Source organism: Argiope bruennichi, chromosome X1 (assembly GCF_947563725.1).
Source record: "Argiope bruennichi chromosome X1, qqArgBrue1.1, whole genome shotgun sequence".
NCBI lineage: Eukaryota > Metazoa > Arthropoda > Arachnida > Araneae > Araneidae > Argiope > Argiope bruennichi.
This window is the reverse complement of record NC_079162.1, coordinates 73,574,920-73,601,612: the sequence shown is the minus strand read 5'-3', so window position 1 is coordinate 73,601,612 and position 26,693 is coordinate 73,574,920. Positions and strand designations below refer to the sequence as shown.

Below are 26,693 nucleotides of genomic sequence, written 5' to 3'. Positions count from 1 at the left end.
TTTTTTTCTGTCTTTCTTATAAGAAATCTTATAATTTCCATTCTCTAAAAATAAAACCACATGAAAGAGATCATATTTTTTGAAAATATACTTTGATATCGAAAGATTACAGACCATGCTTTTGAAAGCTTATACAATAAGAGAAGTAATAAAGTATTTTTGCAAGAATATTTACTATATGCTATAGAATGAATAATAAGCGTTGAATGAATAGTAATCTTAAAATTACTCTTCTAAATGGGTACAAAAGTATACTTTATCAATACTCTAGCTGCCTCATCAAGTTTAAACATTTTTCTTTGAGAATATACCAGACATTAGAAAGCCTCCCCCCCCCTTTTTTTTGAAGGGAAAATATAAAAATAGGAAAGCTACATATTTCCTGTCTTATTTAAATAAAAAATAAATAATTAAAATAAAATAAAATTTAAATGATAACAATTAATTTAATCATAATATTAATATAATAAATAAAATTTATAAAGGAAAATTAAACTGGATACTTATTATTATTATTATTTATTAGTTACCCACACTTGCAAAAAATAATTGCTTTACAATTAGATGATGGTCAAACTAGGTATCTAAAACAAAGTTACTTGAATTTTTACCACTTTTTTTTTCCTACAAAACTTTTTCTTGCTACTAAATTCATATATCCTGAAGGAAAAAAAGAGTATGGATTAAAGATCATGCTAAAATACTAAACATTTTCTTTAGTATAGCTATTTTATAATTTTAGTAAAAGGAGTGGAATTAGGAAAAATGTGAATTAATTTTACTTATTGATGTTGAAAAGGTAGATAGAAATCGAATATTTTTACTGGATCCTATTATTTCTAAGGAAATAGAACATCATACATAAAATCTGCCAAACATGCCATTCAAAAGCCGTATGTGTTTAACAATACATATCTTTTAAATGCAGTCGGTAGGAACAAGACTTCTTTTCGAATTATAAAATTATAGCAAGAAGGCATGCTTAATGTACGAAAGAAAGCACTTACTTAATCGTTACTCTCCTGTTGTTGTTTTTTACTACATTTTTGAAATAACACATGTTTCTTTATTATTTTTTAATGACTCATAAAAATTTTGATACAACTTACTTCACCTATGTAAACTTTTTTTTAAATTTATCATGCTTGCTTTACTGTTTCAGTAAGGCAAGCTGAAGTCATTATTGAATTCAGTAAGGTAATCTTATCTGAATAAGTCCAAAAGCATTTTTGTGAAATCATATGCTCTGTACCAAAAATGCTGATTTTATATTCAAAACTAAGAGTGGCGATAACCAATTTCAACTCAGTTACAGCTAAAGCATTTCTGTGAAACCCTAAAGTTCTAAACCAAGAGCATGACTCGGAACAGAAAGTTTCTCTGTTTGGGTTGGGAAGCAGACGGAGTCATGCCAATATTTGTGGACACTTGGGAGCACTTACATCAGGTAGAATAAATTGGCCAATCTCCTATCCCGGACCACCTGCCCCGTTTGTGCCTTTGTGATAGCTCCCCGACTCTGAAGTCAAGAAACAAATCCAATATAGGAACACTGGATTGTATTTCAGGGGACCTCCATTTTTATTTTAGGGTCCAACGTTAAAAGCTTGTTGACATGAAAGAGGTTTTTTGAAGGTGATTTGCTATCACTTCGAGGAAGTACCAAAGAGTTGTGGTACTATTCATTGTAAAGAATGGAAGCATGATGTCCTACCCATTCTTTTCTTTGACATGAATTTGCGAAATTAAATTTTTAAAAAAGTGTACAGAAATTGAAAAAAGCCATAAAACAAATTTTTATCTGTTTTATTTTTCCTGAGACGGCGATAAAAGTTATGGCGAAATTTGAGAGGTTTCCCGCGATGACCTATATTCGGATAAAAACATGTATTTATCATGTATCGGATAAACATGTATTAAATATGTAAAACATTTAGGGAAAATTTGATCTTCATACACATGGGACTGAGAATTCATAGTTTGAAAAAACCCATCGGTAGGGTTTTTTTTTTTTTTTTTCCTTTTTAAGGTGATTGATAGGTAAGCAGCATTTTCGTCTCAAAAAACTGATCAACATTCATTTTTAAAAAATCTAATATTTAAAAAGTTAATTCCTGTATAATTTTTAATGGATAGTATTTAATTGTTGCTTTTTTTTCCCAATGATCATGGAAAATATCACGCGATACGGCAAAAGAAAGCAATGGGGGGATTTATTGTTCTTAAATTCGAAGTTTTAAAATTCTCCTCTTCTTAAAAACCCTTTTTCCCTCTGCCAGTTAGATAGTAGATAGAAAGATAAAAAAAAAGAATTAGGTTTTTCGTTCAACATTTAAATGATACATAAAGTACTAAATTTTTAACATTCAATAGATGAATATTGACTACATAGTTGGTTTTAAATGCACTAGTTTACTTTTAGAAAATAATCATAGTAACTATTTTTTTTTCAACATTTGACATTTGAATATTGAAGGCAATCTATAATTAGGATTATTATGAAATATGACATTTAGCAGTAATTATACCTTTTACTTTGAAGTGCAAGTCCGATACAGACTGTTTTATTGCCAATCGTGCATCTTAAAACTCTTTTAAATATATTGGACTTACTCCTCCTTCATTTAACACACATTCGATCGAGTAGCAATTCAAATAATTTGAAGCTCAATTAACTTTGGATTTTTTTCTCTCTATTTATTGTAAGATATGAACCATCTGCTTGGAAAAAAAAGACTTAAAAAAATTCCAGTACCACTTTACGAAATTCCAAATATCTGTTTAATATTAAAATATTTCATTAAAAAATAGCACCAAATTTTATTTATTGCATTATCTAACTTAACTGTAACTGTGGTTAAAGTATCTTAATTCAAGCTGTCGCACTGATACCACATAATAATTATATCGTTTTATTAATGAACAAGTACAATTTAATAATTAATATGCAATGAAGTACATTTTTATAAAAATTATAATCATAAAACTAGATTGTACAACAGCATTCCGGAGTCGTTCTCGCCATTTTATCATTGTCAAAATTGTGAAATCGTCCTCAAAACAGTCATTGCTCTGCTTCAGAAAGGAAGGGGATATAACTAAACAATGCATCGATATTTTGTGTTGAACAGCCATCAACATAATATGGCTCTCTCAGCAAAGTTACACCTAGAAAGATAATCATCTGAAGTTTTATCTTTGATAAATATTTTGACATTATTATTATTTAAAAGTTAAATATTCATAAACGATCGTACATTTTTCTATAAATAAAATAACAATAAGGATTTCTAAAACCAATAAAAAGGCAGATAAACTCAACTCAGCTCTTTTTTACAATCTACATAGGCAGATGTTTGCTTTTTAATAAACAGCATGCTTAGACTTAGATATATCTAAGACATCTTCAAAAATGCGATATTTTATCAAAATTTCGTATTTTTGTATTGAAAATTGTTCAATTTATATCACCGAATGCATATATACCAAGAAGAGATCTTTTCATGCACCCTCAAGTTCTGTTTTTGATAATATTTCTTCTGGACATATTTTTCCGGTTTAATGTTCATTAACTATCGATCTTTTTTCTATAACTGAAAATAAAATGTTTCGTCTTTGAATTAAAGAAAAGAGATAAGGCGAGGGTAGACAGAATAAGTCAAACTTTTTTTTAAAAAAATTTTCTTCCGTATAAATGGCCTGCTAAGACTTTTTTTTTTTTCAAATTTTTCTTCCGTATAAATGGCCTGCTAAGACTTTTTTTTCAAATTTTTCTTCCGTATAAATGGCTTGCTAAGACTCTTTTTAAAAAAATTTCTTCCGTATAAATGGCCTGTTAAGACTTTCAGATTATTTATGACAACATTTTAAATATGTCGTCTTTCATGGAAATTTCAAATTTCTGTGATGAACTATACTCATTTTAGGTCCCCGAGCAGATCTACTCTAAGGGAAAGGTTCCCCATCAGCCCTCTAGTTTCGTTCCTGATAATATTTCCCCTGGATTAAATTTTAAAGGTCAAACGATCACAAATTCTTTTTTTTTTTTTTTCTTCTCCATAAATGAAAACAGAATGTTCCCTTTTTATTATTATTAAAGTAGCGGGAAGTGTTTTTTTACACCTCTATTGTAAAATTAAGCATTTTCCTTCATTTAAAAGATATGTTAAGACTTTCAGATAGCTGCGAGAAGATTCTCAAAAATGCCATCCTTTATCGATCTTTTACATTAAAGCAAGATGGAAAAAAAATTAAATTAAAAATTAAAAGAATAGAAAAAGCGAAAGATTTATATTTTTAGTGCTTTTCCTCGCCTTCGATTGAGTGGACCCGTTAAATATAACTTATAAAAAAATCCGGTATCGCTACTTTTTAAATTCTTTTTCCTCAGTCGTTTTGGTCGAAACTAGCAGATGAACTCATCCCTAACCCCTTCAGCCCCCCATACCCCCTCCAATTAGCACAAACGCTCTTTCCCAAGAAACAGCTCGCCTGAAAGCTCCCATTTTAGATGAAACGAGTAATATGGGTAAACAAAACGGATTTTTTCCTTCCTCTTCCTCATGTCCTCGTCTCTAATTAATTGAACAGTTTTGAAAACAAAGAAGACGTGTCCTTCGCTGTCTTTTTATACAAGATTTGTTTTCATCCCTATTTTATGTGTCTGTTTATTTAATTCGTGTAATTGCTAAATGCTAAATGTATTCACTGTCAATATACAGATTAGGCGTTTCAGCGGAAGCAGCTTTAGGTGCTCTGCCGCGTGGAAGCAGAGGGAGTGTGAAACGATTTTTAATTAGATCTGTAATTACTTTCCCCTGAAATGCTTCTATGATAGTTGCAATTGGCTAGGATTGAAAATAAGTTAATGAGGAGAAGAAAGAAAAACATTATTTATTAGGCTTAAGATTAAAAAAAGACGGCTGCTAAGGATTTTTTTTTTTTTTTAAATTACTAAAATTATAGGCTTAAACTAAAGGCTTAATTTCGAAGTTTAATGAAGAGGCAAAATAAAAATATCGCATTTAAGCTGTTCTTGGAGGAAGATGAATTGTTTCGTCACTATGGAATAAATGAAGTTTTCTATTTTATTCTAAAAATGAACCTATTTTGATATTTTCTTGTCGACGTAATACATTTTCTAATATACTTCGTTACAACATTTTTAGCAAGCTAGCTATTTTTTAAATAGGCTAAAGAAAAAAAATTGTTAATAATTAATTAAATTAATTTTGATGGGCCTCTTTGGAAGGTTTTTTCTACTTCTTTTTTATCATAAAAGGCTTAGTTTTTTTTTTTTTCCCCTTGCCTGTAGATAGATATTAATTTTTTTTTTTTTTTTGCTTCTAAATTGGTGATGAGAAAACAGAGGAACATTTTTTTTTTCAGTTCAAGTAAAAGGAAGAAACTGAGGATTTTTTGAGCATCATAGAAAAAGACAGAAAAGAACGTTTTCAATAATAATCTTAATTAGATTACCTTCTTTTTTAAAGAAAACAACTTTGATTATTAAAAAAATCCTTTTCGTTCAGAGGAAAAAATATCTTCGAATACATTTTTTTGGAAGAGTTTCTAAAATGTTTTTCTTAATTAGTAAACGAACTAAAAAATGCCATAAGAAATTTATGTGCTTAATTGAAAAAAAAAAGAAACGACGAAATCATTTGCAAGTTGAAATTTAAGATTAATGAATGAAGTTTTGTTTCCACTGGAACTAAGATTTTCAACTTTCAAATGAAACTTTTTTTTTTTTACGAAAGTAAATATGCATTAAAAAAAAGAGAAGAATGTTTAGAAGTAAGCCTAACAAAGCTTATTTCTATATTTTTCAATAAATTAGGTGCAATAAAACTATTTAATTGCTTATTCTTGGTAAGAATAATGAATAATAGTTATTTTATATCATTAGCTGATTATATTTGATTCAATTAAAAGAAATTCATATAAAAATCTTTTTCTAATTAGCATATTTTTCATTTGAGATTTTTTTTTTTATCTTGACTCTTTTGAATCTCAAATAATTCAAATGCTTCTATTATTTTCACTACTGCCTTTTCACGATATCAGGACATTTTCTGTTTCAAAGTCATCAAAATAAAACCTTAAAAGTAGAAGAATTAAAAGAATTAGAAGTATTAAAAGTAGAAGAAACTACCGTGATACTAAATTAAAAAAGAAACCAGAAAACTATTTGAAAAAATATAAATAGTTATTTAAAATGTGAAATAATTTGGCTGTAATTAGTCACATTAATTTTTATGTAATTTGTTTCAAGACATAAAATCAGCTTTCAGATGAAATTTTAAAAGAAATCGATATACCTGAGGAACACTTTCCAATACAATATTTAGACCCTGGAATGACGACAATGGAGCATTCCTGTGCAGATTCAACAGCATGAATCTAAAAGAATTAATAGGAATGGGTAAAAAGAACACCAGAATACTTTGAATGACAATAAATATATGAAAACTGAGTATAAAAAAATTTGATTTATCGAAAAATTTTAAATTAAGAAAAACTATGTCAAAAATGAGTACAGTAAGAGGAAACGACATTTCTCAAACTAAAAATGGCAGTAATGTTTTATTTTTAATAATTAAGAGTTTTAATAAATATTAGTTGATTAATAAAAAAGAGTAATTAATTTTTAAATAATAAATTATAAAAAGAAAGAGAAAATTTTTAATGCTTTATTGATTAAATAAATCGTATAGAAGTGAACTCAGTACCTTAAAAATTATTCATTTGCCATCGCTAGGAATAGAAGTTGCAGACATATTTAACTACCAAAAATAGTTCAAATACAAAATAAAAAAAAAGAAAGAAAAAGGATCTAACTTCGAATTTTAAAAAAAAAATGAATTATAGACAGCATATAAACGTTATGTTAAGATGACATTCAAGGAACCATGAAAAAAAAAAGAATTAATTATCGACAAATTCAAGCAGAAAAAAAAAAGACAGTAAACCACAAGTTAAACCATTAGGATAACATTGGATTAAACATTTATTGACAACAAACAAATGAACTTAGAATAAAAAAAAATCTAAAATCATGAAAAATATGTTTATTATTAAGAAGTTGCTGTGCCCGAAAACATAATAAAAACAGACCGTCTCATGAAAGAAGCAAATATAAATAATGAAGTATATTCCATTTGTACCTATGCAGTTAATGAATATTCTATTAAGAATGTAACTTGTTTTGATGAGTAGTTTAATTTTAAGCATCTTACTCAATGAAAGGAAACAAGTTCATCCTTTTCTGATATATGAAATAAGAAGCACCAGTTTAACACGCGAAAATAAGCATTAGAAATAAAATATAGAAATTAATGAAATATGTCAGATACATGAATTAAGAATTCGTAACTGAGCTATTAAGAATGTAACTTGTTTTGATGAGTAGTTTAATTTTAAGCATCTTACTCAATGAAAGGAAACAAGTTCATCATTTTCTGATATATGAAATAAGAAGCACCAGTTTAACACGCGAAAATAAGCATTAGAAATAAAATATAGAAATTAATGAAATATGTCAGATACATGAATTAAGAATTCGTAACTGATCTATTGCAAGCGTGACTTATATTAATGCATTTTATATAAAAATAAATAGAAAACAGTAATCAAATATGAAAAAAAAAAAAGAATTTCACTTACATAGCTGGACCATTATAATAATATCGTAAACTGAATTTACTTTACAACAACCCGTTACAAAAGTATTTCATTCTTTCTTGAAAACATATTTTATATACATTTACGCGAAATAGCATAAATATTCAGAACAAGTAACATATAAAAAAAAATTAAGTCAATTCCTACTTTCTCAAGAATTGAACTCGCATTCTTCACCTTCATGTGAAAAACACTGAAATCCTTGCATTTTACCGATTGATCTACTTCCTGTTGATTTCAATTCACATTACAAACTGCTAAAACTCTATTTAAAGTATTAAAAAGTAATAAAATTTAATAATTAATGAATTAATATTTGTAAAAACTGTATTAACATCAAGTGTCATCCACTTCAAGTTTAAAAAAATGTATTTGAATTTGAGTGGATGAATAAAAAGTATTTTATTAACGATTGAAAATTTGAACAAGATATATAAATATATATAGGGACAGTGTGATTTAATAGTAGGAATTGGAAAAAAATATATTTTGAAGTTTGATCGCTTATAACATCAATTTTTTAGAGCAATGGTTACAGTAAAGATGATTTTATAAAAGAAAATATGTTTTAAAAGCACGCTTTTGCTAATGTGCTGTAAAGTAAAAAAAAAATTACTTTTTCATTAAAAATTCTTGTAATTAAAATAAGGTTATAAAAGCGTGAAATGCTCATAGAAATACTTTAATAAAATTTATTTTAATCATATAGATATTTAATTTTCTTAATTTTTTGAATTAATTTGTTTTATTGTTTTTATTTTTGTTTTTATATTCTTAATTAACATTTAATGCTTTCTTAAGATATTCGTTGCGACCTTATTTCTTTATAGTCTTGTTTTCCGTGCCTCTGGCTTCTTGAATTTTGTTCTGACCTCCAAATTTTTGATAAAAAAAATATATTATATTCTACTTTTTAGCACTCTAATAAAAGATCGTATTCTCAATTTTTAAAAATTTTTTTTTATTGTTTACTATTTTTTAGTCTTAATTTGCAATCAAACTGCCCCTAATATGATGAATCCATATTTAATACAAATTAATAAATGACTGCCAGTTAACATCTGAAAATATTAAAATTTTATATTACCACCGAAAACACTCAACTAATTATCAAGCTGATTACACTTGTATTCGGAATTCTAATCTGGCAGAAATAGGTGAAAAATTGATTCTGAAATTCCGTCTCTGCAAACTCTATAGAAATTACATAAAAGCATATAAAAATATCTAGCAATAAATTTTATAGAAGATTTTTTTAATGTGTAAATGCATTAAAAATATGATACATATGAAGAAAATTATCACCATATACGCCTAACTGGATAAGCATTATTTGTAATTACTAGGAAAAGCAACTTGTGCCATGAGGTATCAAACTCAAAAGTATCCTTTTTCCGAAAGATTTCCACAATTTTGGCCACTACTGTAGACCCAAACAAGTCATTGCTTTGTATTTGCGAATAAATTATTCCTGCACAGGTTACTCTGAGCAAAGTGTGCGGGTGGGGATCTAAAATATGTCCATATTTTATGGGCATTCTACGGTGAAGGAATCAACTCCAGTGGGGAAAGAGAGAGGGAACTATGTATATCTCTTATTCTTACGGCTTGAAGAATGACCGCTGGAGTCTGTTATCTACTAGGATGCAGCTGGTTCGGCTAATCGACACAAGTTTTGCTCAAGCACGTTCTTCTAACTGTAGCTGGGGCTCAGATAATAGCCTTTCTGCTGTTGTGTTCTTCCAGGATCGAGAGCGTTAGATTATAGCGCACCTAATGTGTCTGGGCTTTTTTCTCCAGCCTTAATATTCTCGGAAGTCAGGTTGGATGTGATGCAAAAGGATCATACAGAATTTTTAAAAACAGATCTGTGATCTCCGGAAAAATAATAAGATTAAGAAGAAAAACGTGATGTTATTTTTGGTAAATGATTTCTGAGAATTCTGAGTACTAGTGTAGGAATTCATGCAGGTTATGTATTGGCAAAATTCTGAGTACTGGTGTAGGAATTCAAGCATTTTATGTATTGGTAAAATTTGTGTCGCCAACAAGAACTGTACAATTTATATTTTAAGAAGTCTTGGCTGGAAATAATTCCAAAATAAGATATATTAATAAATACTTGCCATTTTTGTTAATTAACGACAGTAAAAACATAGATTTCAGTGTTAAAAATTTGTTTTTAGAGATAGTTAGAATTTCTTTATTTTTTGCTAAAATATGACAGTTAATAAATTCATTTTCAAACCGAAAGCGGTAGCAAGTATACTTGAACTTTTATAAGTGTTTCGATAATTTTAATCTCTATTTATTATTATTATTATTATTCAGATCACATCTTATCTCTTCTTCTTATTATTATTCAGATCACATCTTATCTCATCTTCTTATTATTATTCAGATCACATCTTATCTCCAGAGTTTCATGATTTAAAATCGAAATAGCCTCAGTGTCATTAAACCCACACTAAAACAAACTGAAATTCAATTTAACTCATCGATTTATTTGTATTTCCAACCATTAATAAAAATCATTTGTAAATTGTGCTTTATTAAAGGTTTACAATATAGGATTTTGGTTTCCTTGTGTTATGATAAAATGTGTTAAAAATAAAATTTAGAGATCTCCATTTCTTCAAATGTTACAATCTGATTACTTTCTTTGATAAATGAAAGCATAAATAGAAAGTGTATATTTAAAGAGTTAAACTATTTTGAATTTTTTATAATAAGTCTTTTTCCTTTTAAATGTCAAAAGTATAACTACAAATTAGTTGATTTCAAAAGTGTTGTTTTTAAACACAAGTTTCAGTTTTACAAAGAAATTTAGAAGAGAAAAAACTTTGAGAGGCAGGTAGCAAATTTAATGTATTATAATAACATTATTGGAAACACCGATGAAATATTATTACTTTTTGAGTGAGTATAGAATATTAATTTTATAAATTGAATATTCAAAAAATTTTCTACATAAAATGTGCAATAAATAATAAAATGTCCAGAAACCTAAAGTATGGAATTCAAACACTTATTCTATTTTTATGAACTTTATCACAGATATTTTAAATGGTATCATAATTCTTGGTTAATAGATAATGGAACTATGGAAAAATTATTTTGAATATTTTTAAATTCAAGGGGACCCATTAAACTGATATTAGCAATAAAAATTTAAGAGAAACTTAAATTATGATGAAATATTCATATTGAGGAAATGATTTTTAAACAAAAATATTTCATTAGAATTTAACACAGATATAGAGATTCTTGAAATATGCTGCTTTCCATATGAAACCTAAAGTGAGACGGTTGCATTTCCTGAGTTCTGAATTTTGACTGAAACTTAAAAATTATGGCTTGAAAATATGGCTTAAAAATTATGGCTTTTTGTTTCGGATCTTATATCAATTTCTTAACGAACCAGTGAATGTGGCCTTCCCAAAACTTTCTTACATACTCTCCAATAAAAGACTTATCCCTAATCCTCCAGATAAAATTACGAACCTCGGTTAAAGCCACGAATACCTTCCACGGCATCCATGAACGATAGTTACGAAATATAGATATTTGGCATGGATCTATTATTTTTACTGAATCTATCATGAAAATATGTATTTTGGACATCTTTTTGCCAGCTGATTGACACCAAAACTGGATGCAGAATTACCGTTGTAGTCACAAGATAACATACGAAATTTCATTGGTTTAAGTTATTGCATTTATGATTTATAGCGTTTAGATGTATGCGAAAGTACAGGCAGACAGTCAAGCGTTAACATCTCACTGGAGTTTTGAATTATTAAAAATCTAATTAATATTTTGGAAAACCGTTTCTTCATGAACACATTCTAGTCAAGAAGCAACAAAGCACTAAATTTGTTAGTTGTCGATCCAAAGATAAGTTACATTTTATGCGTAGCAATTTATGCATCACACATTCAATAAATAGTACACCAATCTAAAAGCATTAACACACTAAAACAAGCCACAATTAATTTTGAATTTTGGCATTTTTATTACTTGATGAACACTTATGGTTTCTAGAAATTTTTGCAGAGCCTTTCTGAATTTAAAGCGAATGAATCTCTGCTGCTTTTTGTCTTTTGGTATTATATTAAACGGATTAACACCCTTTTCTTCTTGGATGTGTGATCATGGTATATCATGTGGTTGTATCAGCAATGAAAATATTTGCTTGAAATTATGCCCCTGATAATTGTAGAAGTGACATTAAAAGTTCCGATGTAAATTTCTGGACTATCTCCTTCATAAAATTTGTCACATGCATATGATACATAGAAATATACATATAAAGCTTTATGTATTTGATTAATATTTAACGTTAAATGTAATTAACACAATTTTGTTTTGCGTGAGCTTATATTCAGACTAAATTTCATTGATATGCAGCTGAATATAACCAAATCGAAAGAAACGTGAGAATGTATACTTGTATTAATTCGTCGCTTCTATACTATATATAGAGCACATAAATTAATATGTTCGTTTTTTTTTCTCTTAGTGTAATGACACTTTAAGCCAACAAAAACATATTAGCTCATTTTTCTTTTGCCTTGGTCACTTTTAGCCATATACCGACGAGTTATTTTATAAGAACCAGAATTAGACTTCCGATATCGATTTTATTCTTAAGCAAATACTTTTCGATTTTTTCATCGTATTTTTCCGACTGAAAGGTCAAAGTATTTGTAGGTCTAATTTATATTTTTTCAACACTATTTTCATTCAAATTTTAGTTATAAAACACAAAAATTCACTCGAGATAGTTATTGTATAGGATGCGAAAACTACTTACTATGTGCTATATTTCACATACTGTAAACAAAAACACAACTTAAAGTTGACTTTATTTTGAAATTCAAAATTTATTTTTTGTGGTTGTAAATTGCGTAGATCATAAGTCTAGGAGAAGATATACATGAATTCCTTCGCATATATTATTAATTAAAACTAATATTAGCACTGTTCTATACAATTTTTTTCTATAGCTTTTTCTTTAAAAGTTTTGTAAATTCATATAAATATAGGTAAGAAATGCAGAGAAAATTATTAAAAATAAGTTTCAAACTAATTTTTAATTAAAAAGGTATAAATTAAAAACGGAATTAATCATTATGATGACTAAAAGCATTAACTTTTTTACTTAAAAATTCCATGTTAAAAACATTCCTTCTTCCGTTCAAGACTGTAACAAATAAAGAAGTTTATTAATTAATTATAAAATTAAAAATCGTAGAGCAAATGGCCAATCATTAATTAAAATTCGAAATTTTTATTCCAGCAATCTTCTTTAATACCAATTTTTTAAAAACTACTTTTTCATATTTATTCTGAGAAAATTAAATTTATCTAAAGCAAAAGTAATAATATTATATATAAGAATGTTACAACAGAACAAATTTGTTTCCGCGTGAATTTACTTTAAATTTAACTAAAACAAACAAAATAATGTAATATAAAGAAATGCAATGCAAGAATCACTTAGGCTAAAATGGCTTTATGAACGATATTTTTCGTAAACAATTAGAATCCAGCACACTTAGAATTCAATAATTCAAGCAGTTAGAATTCAGCAAACAGATATTCTCTCACTTTCAATACATAGTTAATTTCAGTAAATATTTTTTATTTAGGTTACGATACAATTTACTGAAGAAAATATGATTTTTATGGTACGTAAACAAATAAAAGCAAATAGAAGAACAGTAACATTAAATAAAAAGTAGATGTTATCAGAGCCCTTTTAAGACTGTTTTATATTTAGTCAATTTGAACTAGCAGCAAAAACGAGTGAGTCAATAAATAAAATTGAAAATTGTTTCTGCAGAATTCTTCGCTAAATTGAAACTAAATAATTTCTGTTTATTGCTTTTCATTGCTATCTCTATTGTTTATAAGTTTTGTTGCATTTTTTGAAAGTCTGAGAGGGTCACTCAGGAAAGGAAAACAGAAATGTCTATCATATTTTCATTCTTTTTCTTCATTATGAAAAAAAGCCTTCGATTTTTACGATGCATTTAAAAATGTCTTTGTTAGAACAATTACCAATTATAGATGTAATTGGAATAAGAAAGCATAAAACAAGGAGGAAGGAGCCATTTTTTACATAGGAATTTTGCTAAGAAAGCATTTTAATCTCGACTCATGTTAGATTTAATGCCAAAAAATAAAAATTCGCCTATTTCAGAAATTAAAATTAAAATGAAGCCTGAGTTCGAATGATAAGAAAATAATTATCTTCAGAACGTGGATAATTGGGGGTGTTACACACACACATGTTAGATTTAATGCTAGAAAATAAGAATCCACCCATTTCAGAAATTAAAATTAAAATGAAGCCTGAGTTCAAATGATAAGAAGATAATTATTTTTAGAACGTGGATAATTGGAGATATTACACGCACACACACTCACACATGTGTGTGTTACATTCAATGGTATAATAACAGATTAATTACATTGTTCGCAACATAAAAATATAATTTGAATTAGGGAATTAATAATTTTCTAATTAATTTAATTCAGGCTTAAATTTAAGAGTTGCATGGTCCTCTACTTATCTTCGCTTCCCAGAGTCTAATAACTGACCTTTAACTTCCCAGTGTTAATCTGCAATATTACATACAAATTATGCATCAAAAACAAATACTTCTTCAACTGTATTTTGGTAAAATCCTTTTTTGATGGCCACTTTTCCACCTTTATTGGTGTTAAAAAAATGTCACGGTAGTTCTTTGTCATGATTTAAGCGAAGAACTTTTAAAAACATCTAGAAAACATTCATTCTTATAATAGTGAATGAATTTATATTATAAGAATGAGTATTTTTCTATTCGAATATTCTATCTAATAATGAAGAAAAGAATAAGCCTTTTTTTTAAGACCCTTTTCTTCTGCTCATTTGCCGAAAGTACTTTTCATATACGGATTGGTCATAAACTTTCTCTGCTTGAAAGCATCTGAGTTAAACTGACGAACAGAATAAAACCAAATTTTAGATGCAGATATTGAAAATCAAGAGAAAAAGAATTATAAAAATAAATAAATAAATAATAAGAAAAGTAAGACATATATATAGGTAATGATATCGCTTAATCTAATTTAAATCCTTAATATTTTCCTAGTTTTTATTTTATTTTATACCACATTAACTACATTCTAAAATATTCTCTTACATTCTGATCCATTTCTCCATTTAATAATTCTACACACGCTCTATAAAACGGCTGATCTCAGCATTTTCTCACGCTCCGAATGAAGGGGTAAAAATCCTTAATGCTTACAACATTCTTTCAAAGATAAATAAAATTCCCTATCCTAAATCTGCGCGTGTCAAAGAAATCCTTATCAAAATCTCATAAGTAAGTAAAATCATTCAAGAGAAACATTTCTGTCTCTTTTGCTCTTGCGTCGCGATGTAGACCGATGTATCCTCTTATCACTTTTTATCTGTACAAACTGTGACTCCCGGGATAAAAGAAAACGAAATTAAAATTAATTATTAATTAAAAAATTAAATTACATTTAATTAATTATTAAAATTAATTAATTATTAATTTTCTCGGTCAAGGCACCGGCTAACACATACACACACACAAACGCGCGCGCACACACACACGCACGCACACACATATATATACAGTTACAGTTAATATATTCATAAAGTTACAGTTCGATTTCGAGCAATTAGAAAATTATTTCTAGAACATGGATTAATCAGAATTATTACATATGTATCCCATTGGCAAAATATATACGATATTTTCACGGTGTTTTTCGATATTCTGAATGCCATGTAATAACGTTGGGCGTTTTGTGCTAATATTAATATAATATAGTATGATAAAATTGTAAAGTTAAAATTGTAAAATAACTACGGAAAAATGCAGCTTTTATGCCATTCAAATGATTGATAAGACTATCTAAAGATGCAAAAAACGTATTTTTCTATCGCATATTTAACCAGAACACTTAAAAAAATTCATAAAATTTTTATAATTTCTTGTTACATTAATCTCAAATAAATATAGATTTTGAGGTTGAATCCATGAGACGCTGTGAATCCATAAGAAATAAAATTCAAAAGTTGTAATAATAATAATAATAAACCAGGGAAATTCGGGAAAAAGTATTCAAAGTTTTATTTTAAAGTGGATTGATTAGAAATATTACATATGTATCCCAACTGGCAATAGATATTACAAGATATTTTCCCGATGTTGTTCGATATTCTGAATGCCATGTAATAACGTTTGGCGTTTTGTGCTAATATTAATATAATATTGTATGATAAAATTGTAAAGTTCAAATTACAAAATAACTAGGGAAAAATGCAGCTTTTATGCCATTCAAATGACCGATAAGACTATCTAAAGATGCAAAAAACGTATTTAATGTTTTTGGCTTTATATCTGCCCCATATTTAATCAGAACACTTAAAAAATGCATAAAATTTTTATAGTTTCTTGTACATGAAACGCTGAGCATCCATGGGAAATGAAATTCAAAAGTTGTAATTGTTCAAAGAATAATAAATAATAATAATAAAAGAACCCAGGAAAATTCGGGGAAAAGAATTCAAAGTTTTCACCTGCGACTTGATTTCGCGGAAATTTCCAAGCCACCCTCCTGTTCATTGATCTTTTTTGACCATGAATTAAATTCTGCAACCTGTTATTATACGGTGCACTCATCTGTGTCATTATTTCGATTACGAGAACAGTAAATTTGAACGTTACCGTTAATAACACACATCTAAGAAGAGCTATTTGAATTTTATTTTTATTTACTAAAACATTCCGATTGCTTTTCTTAATTTAAAAAGGTTAACACTCGATTTTGCTTTCAATTAGCTGTGATAGTTTCATACAGTATCAAATTCAGAAAAGAAAGTAGTAGAAAGTATAGAGTAGATTGTCTTATAATTAAGTTTGTCTCAAGCGTCGCTTTTGTTGTCTTTGTGGGTGCGTTGTTGTTGTCTTCTGAGAAGTGAAGTTCGTCAAGATGTTTTTATTTAGTTGTTTACATTGTTCGTCTTTTCTTAGAATTTCAGTTTTTCATATGAAAATTTTTTAGTTTTTATGGATTCACATTTGAAGAACACTGAAATCACGCGCTTTTAACCTGAAAGTGTGTTTTAATTACATAAAAATAATGTTTTCACTAGAGAAACAACAGACGTTGTTGAAATATTACAGCTAAATGTGAAATGTCTGTATCCTTGATTCCTTTAATTTCATTTTCTCATGAAAATTATAGCTTTTTTCATTAAGATTCTTTTTATCACTTTCTTGTAGTTGCTTTATTACTTGTTTTTTTTAGAATTCAGATTTTTATTCTCTACTCCTTCATTATATATATATATATATATATATATACCAGTTTAAGAATTTATATAACATATTTCAAGAAAAAGAAAGTCGCGTGTTTTAGACTCAAGTTTGTTTTTTCTAGATTCTATTGGATTTCCACGAATATAAATAATTACAGTTTTTTAAAATGAAAAACACTCATTGATGTTGAAATATCACCTCTAAATATTAAAGGGCCAGGTCCTGAATATAATTACTTTCCCTGATTCTTTGAAATTTTAATTTTAATTTAAATGCAGATGAAACTAAAGAATATATTCTGACAAATATAAGATAACAGTAAAAATTTAACACAAACCTTAAGTTTCGACATTTATATGAGTTTTCCCATGTTCCATTTAGTTTTCACAATTTAATAAAATTTCTATTTGTCAATGAAATTTTGAAAATACTGTGAAATTTTGCACGCTAAATGTTAAATGACATACGTATTCCGTTATTTTCTTCCTCTTTTTTTAAATGCATTTTCGATTTTTTTTTTTTGACAGCAAGCAATTCACACATTTTAAATAACATTAAAACTATTTCTTTGAGATTACGAAAATAATAATATTTTATCTGTTATTTTTAAATGCTAATTAAAAAAAATATTTTGTTATTAGTTAAGGATTATAGTTTTGAAGAAGGAGTTATGGTTTCAATTTTAGAATAATGTATAATATATTAATATTTTAATCTTAAAAATAGTTTGTTTCAAGTTTTTGTACAGATCAAAATTAAAATTTATTCAATATTCACTTCACATTTAAGGAATCTACTAAAAGTTCATAAAACAGGTGGTGTTGAAGATTGTAGATGTATTAATATTATTATTCTCCTTATTATCCAAAAATTCCTTCTTCATTGCTGAAGTATTAATTATCTCAATATTATCGTATTACAGATTCAGATCAATTATTATTCTCCTTATTATCCAAAAATTCCTTCTTTATTGCTGAAGTATTAATTATGTCAATATTATCGTATTACATATTCAGATCAATTATTATTCTCCTTATTATCCAAAAATTCCTTCTTTATTGCTGAAGTATTAATTATCTCAATATTATCATATTACAGATTCAAATCAATTGCTACACACCAACATTTTATTGTAAAACATAATCCTCCATTTTTAGCTATTTCGAAAATTCTAAATGTTTTTATATGCAAAGTTATTGAATTTCCTGTGTCGGAAGTTATATTTTTAGTCTGTAGGGAAGCGAAGACAACTTGCATTGATGCTTAAATATATTCGAACCAAAAGTACAAAAACAATTTTAAAAACTTTCAGGAGACATTTTTATTCGGTTGCACAACAAATGAATAGTTATTGTAATAAAAGAAGAGCGTTGAAAACAGGCATGAAATAAGAAATTTGAAAAGGAAGTTAACATTACTTTGAATACTAAAACCTTCAATTCCATCCATACATTCATAGCACCATAAATGATATTAATTACTGAATGTTAATTATTAAATGGCTAATAATTTAGCATCAGCAGTTAGGAATCTCCCTTGCTTCGTTATGAGCATAGGCAACATAAAATTTCAACTCAGTGTAAAGCAAGAATATTAACATGTTGTCTATGCAACCAGTAAGAATAATTACCCTTATCTAAACGACAGCCACAAATATCAAAGCAAATACACTGAGTCAGCATAAAAAACCGTATTACAAGTGTCACATGCTCGAAACTTTCACAAGGAGGTATGTTCCGTCATCAGCAATAGGGTAGTTATGTAACCAATATCATTATTATTATACCCTTCCACCAACATGCTTATACCGCATTTTCTCATCCCTCTGTTAAATATCCCCACCCAAGTAACAATCGCTTCTAAATTATGTGAGTAAGAGGCAAATAACACTTTACAGCAGAGCCGAAAGAAATTCTAAAGCGCAGTGCTTGCTGTATTTTATTTTAATTTTGAAAGCGATTACTTTCTTCCAGTATACAGCTACTACACTTTACACTTCCGATAACACTGCCGGGATAAGAAAAATTATATGAAGAAAAAAAAACCCCTTAAAATCCATAAAATTGGACTTACATTAGTTTACTTCTAAATTACAGAATTATTTCATACAATTTGAAGGGGAAATTATTATAAAATATTATTAAATAGCGATATACTTTACTATAAAATTATTTGTCTCTTTTATTATTTACATATTTATCAATTTTACGCTACTTTCTCTTTAATACTGTATTCATGACTATTTAACTGGAAATAGTGACACATTCCTCAGCTTTATACTTGTTCTTAACTTGAAGACGCTAAATCATACGAAACGCTATATTTTCTTTGCTATATTTCATGGAAATAATCCAATTTTCTCTACATAAATATAAGTCGATACAGACTCAAGCTAATATTTGCACTTGTCGTAATTTTCTACGTGGTTAACACATTCAGAAACTCTTTCGTAAAATAATTACATAAGCAGGAATTAGATAACAAATTCCCATATTTGATTTTAATTTACAAATGAGAAATTTAATCGACTGCAATGTTAAAATTTCATTTTCAGAGATAATTAGTTGGCATTTTTTTCCCTCAATAGTTTTCATAAATTAATTCTCTAACAGAAAACGGTATCGCCGAATACCTTAAATTTCGTCTCCGTTCTCAGACCTTTATTCAATGTCGCCCTTTTCTCATGCCCAACTTAACTAAACATTATATCAATTCATAAAATATTCTGGATATCTCCGGTTCGAAGCAAAGAGCCCAATTTTCCGCCCAGCTAAGCTCTCCTGATTGAGCCTATGTGGAATGGAAAAGAGTTGTCCTCAGACCATTAAGATAGGAGGTCGTCATCAAACGATTGCCTGGGAGCGAAATTCGCAATTAGTTTTTCCTTCTACTTCAACTCAATGATTTCCGAGAAATTCGTAAATTGTTTCTCGGCGCGCGAAACTCGAGTTAATAATAATAATAAAAAATGCAAACTCAATTCGGAGTTCTGCGGTTTGGAGAGAGCAAACGAATGTTAATAATCGCAGGAAGAAGGGGAAGAGGTTGGAAAAGAAAAGGGTAAAAGTGTGTTAGAAGATTGAAGAGATGCAAAGGAAGGCACACATATAACCACGCTTTGACTAATTCCTTATTTGTCGTCGATCAATATTTGTTTGAACCGCGGATCTTTTAGGAATGAGCCGATCGGCAAATACGAGGACTCAAGTATTTGTGCTATTTGAGAGAAGATTTTCAAATATTGACTTAGTAAGCCCCCGCGTACAGCACAAATAATTGACACAACATTCCGGCGGTCGTCTATCTATCCACGCTACGGATTTCAAATTACAAGATGCCGTTATTTATACGATCCGTCGTTGAACATACTCGAGCTAATATTTACTGCCGCTTTAAATGCTTCGCCAAATGAGAAATTGCTTCAAGCCATTCCTCGGAATCTTTTCTGATGGAGAGTTATTAAACGTGTGGTCGCCACAAAAACTGAGGAGTCTTGACTTCAGTAAAAAAAATAAAGTTGCGAAACTTTTTAGTCCTGAAGAGTTTCTTTTGTTTGCTGGCCGCTGCGTCAAAAAGCACGCAGGCTGTTGTTTGGGCTTTCTCGAACTGTAAATACAAGACTGTTTGGAGGTTTTTAATATCGAAGACCCTTGTCACTTGTTTATATTTTCCGACTTGTCATAGTAATTTCGTGTTTGTTGGAATCTACGACGTCGTTTTCAACTTTTTGTTATAAAAGAACATGGAATGGAAATATTTAGGTCAATGGAAATTATCATAGATATTCATTACTTTCAAAATTATGATTGATTGCTGCCTTTTTTATGTGAACAAAGCAATATGCAACAAAGCTGTTAATTTTTAATTATTTCATTTAGGAATTGTGATTATAATGGAATTGTTGGTATAATGGAATAATTATTGTTTCAGGTTTTGCTGGCAAATATTTCACTGAAAATAATGCAACATTTTTCTGATTCCCGATATATATATATGAATGGAAATCCATTTATGTATCATGGAAACGAAACAAAATAAGAAAATAAAGAAAAGTGGGGAAACAAACATGAACTGGTGATGAACAAGGAATTTCTTGAGATAATCAATTGCTACAAATAATTATGAATGATGATAATTTCGTAGAGATTTCTCGGGATTTTCAGTTGTTATAAATAGTTATGAATAAAGAAGACTTCTGTAAATATTTCTCGAGATTATCAGTAATTATATCAATAATTACGGATATAAATAAATAATAATTTCTGTATACAATTTTCGAGTTTCTTGAGATAATCAATTGCTACAAATAATTATGAATGGTGATACTTCCATAGAGATTTCTCGGGATCTTCAATTGCTACAAATAGTGATGAATAATTATAAATAAAGAAGACTTCTGTAAATGTTCCTCGAGATTATCATCTGTAACAGTAACAGTAATTAACAACAATTAATTATTATGAACAAAAATAAATAAAAATTTCTGTAGATATTTATCGAGTTTATCAGTTACCTCAAATAATTGGTAATCATGATAAACAGAAAAGAAATATAATTAAATATAAAATAAAAGAGGACTTAGAGAACAAGAAAATATTTCCTCATTCCCATCTCACGCCATTTCTAATTCAACCTTTGAATTTCAATTAAGCAAAATATAAGATATTTTTTTTGTGCTGAAATTTTAAATTAGATAGAAAAAAATTCTTCCTTTCATTGTTTTAACTCACTGGAAGATAAGTTTTGTGGTAGCTTTACACATATTACTTATTCTTCCTTTTCCTCAATAGCAATAGACAAATTACACGTACTTGCCATGATACAATAGGACAAAGAAGCTACGCATGAATGAAGCTATGAATTACTTTATCCTTTCCTTTCCTTATTAACAGTATACATATCTCTCACGCCTGCCACGATACAATAGGACAGAGAAGTTATGAAAACTATGGATAACTTATTTTTCTTTTTAGTTATAATCAATTCATATATCCCTCACGCTTCTCATGATGCAGCAGAACGGGGGAGTAATGCTAATTATAGATCGATTAAAAATCCTACAGATTTGCACCGCGAGGGTAGAGTACAGATACTGTATCAGTAATTACTTATACATTTACTGATACTGTATCAGTACTGATAATTAAAAGCTTACTGCACAGCATATGTACTATGCTTTCGGGCAGGTACTGCATATGTACCAGTCCTTGAGTAGAAGCTCATACTTATTGATACAATATCTGTACTATTCGCAATCAAAATTTTAAAAAAATTGTGCTGGTATAGGATCAATTCCACGAATAATAATAAGAAGAAAGTTTGATACAGCTCCAACACCATTCGTAATTAGAAGTTAAAAAATGCACTGGGAAATAACATCTGTAACAACCAAAAACAGAAGTGACGAAAAATGATGTGATATCGCATCTATACCATCTACTAACAGAATTTATAAATATACTTGTACAGTAAGTGTACCGGTCTCTATTAAAAAAGACTGATGCAGTGCCTGCACCACTCGTAATTAGAATTTAAAAATGCACTTGGGAACAACATCTGTACCAACCAAAAACAGAAGTAATGAAGAATAATTCGATACATCTATACCACCTACTAACAGAAGTAGTAAATACTCTTGTACAACAAATGTACCACTATATGTTAAGAAAACTGATACAGCACCTACACCATTCGTAATTAGAAGCTAAAAATGCATTGACAAATAACATCTGTACCAACCAAAAGCAGAAGTGATGAAGAATAATCTGATATAGCATCTCTATCACCTATTAACAGAATATTAAATGTACAGCAAATGTACCACTCTTAAATAAGATGTTAATACTGATTTTGAAAATATGACACAAAACAAAACGCAAAAGGAAGTTATTCTTTTGTAGAATATATTTCTATGCTAGAAAATATTCTGAATTCGGAAGTATTTTATTTATGAGGTTTTTGCAAAAATTGTGCAGATGAATCTAACTTTTGAAAGTGAAAAACATTTATTTGAATGATTTAATTCGAATCTAGCATAGTGAAAAAAAAAATACTCCTATCTTCAAACAAAATTAATAAGAGAAAAATAAACAATTTGGATTTATTTTATTTCGCATGTCTGAAAAATCGATCAAAGTCAAAATTTTACGTAAAATCTAAGAATAACTTAATTTCAGTTAACGTAATCAAATCGCTCGTAAAAAAATAAAAAACAAAATTCTAATTTCCTTTAATTCAAAAATCTTTTCTGCTCCCTTTAGTTGAAATGCAAATGCTCGCAACTTGTGAATGCTAACTTTATTAATATTCATTCAACAATCTAGCCTGAATACTTCCGTTTATTTTTCTCAAATAAAAAAAAAAATTGAAAAAAAAATAGCGAAAAGAAAATTTATTCAAAGCATACTAAAAGAAATAAAAATAATGTACGTTGTCTTCAACTGGATATTGGTGATAAAGTAGTTTCAAACATTTTCATTAAATCAAAAAGATTGTATTGAAGAGAGATTTTCACATTTCTTCTCTTTATTCGGTTGATGCTAGTTATTTAATTCGATTTTGCGGAACATTGGAAATGAAAAGATGCAATTATTGCTGTGATTTATTTTAATATTTAAGCTAGAAATTTTATGTTTTCTTTTTTTTTCTTTTTTACAGACTCTCAAATTTCCGTTTGTCAATCGGCCGAAATAGATTAATGTCTCTCAGTTTTTATTTAATTTCGTTGCAAATTGTAAAGCACTTATATATTATGAATTATGTATTAAAGAAATGTGAGAAAAATTATTTTAATAGTTTCTTAGTTTATTTTTCACAGGAAAGTGACTGAATGGCTTCTCGGCTTATTTTTTTAAAAGTTGATGGTCCACAATGAATCACTTATCAAAATTTAGCTTATTTAGTGAGTTAATAGACAAATATGCTTTGAAATCATTAAAAGAGCATAGATACTAGCTTCTAAAACTCAGAAATTAATTATAGAGTTCCATTTTTACAAGCATGAAACAAGGCGAGTTAAATAAAAGTGCATAATTTTTTAAAAAAATTACTTTGTATTTAATTGGAAAGCAATTGTATTAAACCAATACTTCTTTTTATTTGTTAATTCTTAATGTCGTAAAGGAAACAGAAAGGTGGGGAAGAGTTTTTTGATGATCCAGAAGTTATCCTTTTATGATTCTGACAGAACTAAGAAAACTTTTTTATTCTTGCTTCTTTTCAAGTGTCCGCATCCGTTTTATAAGAATATTAGACTTATAGATTAGACTTAGGGTATGTTCTTTGAAAAGACGTAAATAATAAAAAACACATTTGGGCGTTCATTAAGTCATCACTAGGTGTTCTACTAACAAATTCAGAAAGTCGTTATCCTTGTTCTTTGCAGGTTTTGAAGGTTGTAAATTTTAAACAATGGCCCGCCAACAAGGCATGGCTTTCTTCAGATGTTGGATGGGTGGATTGTAAATGCCTCGAAAGTTGTTAGGTCCTGTAAGATGAATTTGGTTTCACTAGGGCGCACGTCAGGATCGGAAGACACCTTGAAGTAAATTCTGAAGAAAGACTCTGAAAACACATTATTTGATAAGAATACTCTTGAAACAGTTGAATCCGTTGAAAAAAGAAAAATATTGAGAAAAAGTCGCAGTTATTCTCATTGCAAGAGGATTATTGCTGGACAAACTCCTGGATCATTAGATTATGGATATATTTTTAAAAAAAATAACGAACTTTGGCTAAATATTGAAAACTGCTAATGTTTCTTATTTTTATAGCTGCTTTTTCTCTCATTAGAGTTAGATTATGAATGTCAATAAACATTAAATAGTATAATGTTGAATAATATCTTCAATTTAAATTTTAAAAATGTAATTAAATAATACGCTTTCTAACATCTAAAATATTAAAAATAAACCTGTTCTTCACCCTGTTATGTTGTCAACAAATATACCCAAGTGTATATACTTTCATATTGGAATTGTGTGCCTTTTACTTTTAGAAAAAATATTACAGAGGTATGATATAATTGAATACTATTTTCAATTTAAATTTTAAAAAGGTAATTTAATAATACGCTTTCTAACATCTAAAATATTAAAAATAAACCTGTTCTTCACCCTGTTATGTGGCCAACAAATATACCCAAGTGTGTATACTTTCGTATTAGAATTCTGTGCCTTTTACTTTTAGAAAAATTTCACAGAGGTATGATACGCAGTGAGCAAAAATAGCACATTTTGGTTCACGCATTTTTTCCCCCTTTCTGTTTTCTTCTAAACTTAATTTTTGTTTTATTTTTAAATTTACTATTTTGTTTTAATTTGAAACTGCGTAATGAATTTATATATAATGCTCAGTAAAAAATAAACAACTGCTTCATCTTTTCCCTCTCTCACAACTGATTGACGCATGCTCAAATGCATGGAAGCTTCCTCATCTGAAAATAAATAGTAATACATCTTACTTATTAAGGGGAAAACATCTATTCAATTCTTCGGCAAACTTTTGTATTCACAATTGATGTTATAGATAAATACAAAAGCTTTTATACTATCTAACAATTTAAAACATACATTTCTTGAATTAAATTATTTCTGTTCTGACTTCTTAGAACATCTAATCTATTCCACTTGAAGCTTTGGTTCATTTTTATGAGAAATAACCTTTTATGAAAGTATCTACCTTTTTTTTTTATAAATATTCAAAATAAAATTTTTAATAATTTTTAATTTTTCCATCAGAATTTATTTCTTATCCACAATATCAAAGGGCAGTGAACTTATTTTCATTGATAAAAATAATCAAAATAAAATAATAAATAATAAAATGATTTTTTCATCAAGCATACAAGCCTATTCTCTTATATTAGGGACGTGGCACATCATTCTTATAAATTTTACTATTTCGAAATATAAACCTCCCAATTTTCTAATACAATGCTTATTTAATACACAACACAATGACCGTCATGACTTATTTAATACACAACACTATGACCGTCATGACTAAAGTTCAACCTTTTAACGTAATGGCATATGAGGGATTCCTTTCTGTCTCTACAATTGATCCGTTTCAAGTGTCAACGTGCTAGAATCATAATACAACCACTTGTAAATTTCAATAAATAATAATTGAAGCATAACCTCCGTTAAAGAATCTATTAACGGGGAAGCGAATCGCGGCCCGTCGAGCCCCATGGGTGAAATCAATTCGCTTTGGTTTCAGAGATCGAGAGGAGGAGGATTGAATATACTCTCTTAAAAGTCAACGCTTCCATCTGCAGGGGTTTAGCTGACATCAAGGTTTACCATATTTTAAAGTGAACTTCGCCAACTTGACATCAAATGTAAGCTGTACTCGTATCATTATGTTGGATACGTTACTTTAACGAATTTTTTTGTTACATTTTAATTTATTTAAAAGGAAAAGGGATGCTGTCCACAAGATGTTTTATAAAAAATATAAAAAAATGATATTGATCTAAGCATTTAGATGATTTAGAAAATATTCAGGCTATTTCATGGATAAGTGACTCAACCCGAATAGAACAAGAAAGATGTTTTAATTTTTAACATTCTTCTTCTTCTTATTATTATTACCATTATTAATATTTACCCTATGAGGAATCATCAAAATTTCGACAATGCAGAACGATTCCTT

The 26,693-nt window shown here is 28.4% G+C and overlaps 1 long non-coding RNA gene across 2 annotated transcripts in view; it reads right to left on the bottom strand.

The window, feature by feature from the left end:
• Positions 1-26,693, bottom strand: part of LOC129959067 (uncharacterized) — a 95,901-nt gene that overhangs the window by 21,875 nt on the left and 47,333 nt on the right. For both annotated transcript variants that reach the window (XR_008783386.1, XR_008783385.1), the window contains exon 2: positions 6,321-6,402. This is a non-coding gene — a long non-coding RNA (uncharacterized LOC129959067). The remainder of the gene's footprint in view (positions 1-6,320; positions 6,403-26,693) is intronic.